Consider the following 2,121-nt stretch of genomic DNA (forward strand, 5'->3'; position numbering starts at 1 on the left):
CATGGAATACTACTTTGCTGTAAAAAAGAATGAAATACTGCCATTTGCAGCAACATGGATGATCATAGAGAAAATTATGTTAAGTGAAATAAGCCAGGCACAGAAAGAAATACCGTATGTCCTCACTCACAAGTGGGAGCTAAAGAAATAAGCAAATGAACAATAATAATAATAATAAGATACAACAATCACAATACATTGAAGTTTCAAAAGGAGAGAACAGAACTCAGGTTACCAGAGGTGGGAAAGGGGATGGGGGTTAGGGAAGGAATTGGTAAAGGGCCACAAAAAATGATTATATTGTGTAATGTTGAATATACTAATTATCCTGATTTGAGCATCACATATTGCACACAGGTATTGATATTCAACTCTGTACCCTACAAATATGTACAATTGACTACATTACAACTAAAAAAAAGAAGAAAAGAAAACAGAATCCATATTCCTTAGCAGACCTGCGAGGCCCTCAGTGAACTGTCCCCTGCCCGACCCAGCCCTCATTTTTAGCCTTTCTCCCATCATTCAATGGGCTCTGTTCTGAGCACTTCTTGGACTGCCAAGCTCCAGCCTTGGGCCTTTGTGTTGCCATTTCTTCTGCCTGGAACTCTGTTTCCTGATTCTTCATGGGGCCGGCTGCTTCTTGTCATTCAGTCACCAACTCCAATGTCGACTGCTCGGCAAGGTCTTCTCTGACCACCCATCTAAGGTAGCCTCCCAGACTTGCCTTATCAGCACCTTGCTCTATGGACTTGTTCGCATGTGGGTTACCTGTGCACTGCCCCTCTTCCCCCACCGGAATGTAACCTCCTTGAGGGCAGGGGTTTGACTCTTGGTACCACCTTATCCCTGGCACCAGCAGAGAGCCTGGTACATAGAATGAACTCAATAAATATTGGTCAGTTGGTTGGTTGAATGAATGAATGAATAGAAGATTCAAAGAGGGAAGAGGGGACTGGGAGCTAGTTTTCTCTTCACAACACGTTGGCAGAGTTCTTTACATCCTGTAGCATCAGTATACTAAGGAACTTGGAATGAAGAATCGCAGGCTCCATCCCAAACCTACCGAATCAGAATCAGCATTGTACCAATATCCCCAGGTAATTGATGTGTACGTTAAAGTTTAAGAAGCATCTCCTAGTGCACTGATTCTCAAACTTGCCTGCACATTGGAATTGCCTGAGGAGTTTTTGGATTGCGAGGGTTTTGTTTGTTTTTGATGGCTGGCCAGTAAGGAGATCTGACTGGCCAGACCAATATATATCTTTTTTTTTGGGGGGGGGGGGCTGGCTAGTAAGGGGATCTGAACCCTTGATCTTGGTGTTAGCAGCACCTGAGGAGTTTTAAAAAACACTGATGCTGGTAGGAGGTGTTGATAATGGAAGAGGCTATGCATGTGTGAAGGTGCGGGTATAAGCGATATCTCTGTGCCTTCCTCTCAATTTTGCTGTGAACCTGAAACTCCTCTAAAGAACAAAGTCTTAAAAACAACAACAAAAATACTGGTACCTGGGCCACTTCCTGAATTATTCTGATTTAATCTCTTCTTGGTATGGCCTGGACTACTCAGCTGATTATAATGCACAGTCAAGGTTGAGAACTAGCTGGTGTCTAGAGTTCTTTCCTATTGAGAAGCAGAGAACAAAGATGGCCAGGGCAGAGGCTTGATGAGGGTGTGATGAGAAGAAAGGAGTTTGTTTGCCCTTCTTAATTATATTTGGGCACCTTTCTCTTGGTTCCAAAGGTGCTCTGGGCCCTGCTTTCCTCCTCTTCAAGGAGCTCTCTCAAGGGAGGGCTGTGTCTCCTCTACCAGACTAGGGCATCACCCAGTGTGGGGACTGAACCCTGTCAGACTGGGACTGCCCTAAAGCTTCTCATTTTCCCTGTCTCCCCCAAAACAAGCCTGTTCCCCAGAGTTCTCAGCACAGAGTTCTCTGGTGGGTGCTTTGCCAAGGAGGTGTGTCAGGGTCAAGATGAGCCCTAGACCCATGTGTGCATGTGCACACACCACGGACACACACACATGCACTGTGCACTCTGCCCACCCCCTCGTGGAATCCAGAGCTCAGCCCAGGCATGGTAGGTCCAGCAGACTCTCAGGCAGAAATTACAGGAAAATAG

Source organism: Galeopterus variegatus, unplaced genomic scaffold, assembly GCF_000696425.1.
Source record: "Galeopterus variegatus unplaced genomic scaffold, G_variegatus-3.0.2 Scaffold1246, whole genome shotgun sequence".
Lineage (NCBI taxonomy): Eukaryota > Metazoa > Chordata > Mammalia > Dermoptera > Cynocephalidae > Galeopterus > Galeopterus variegatus.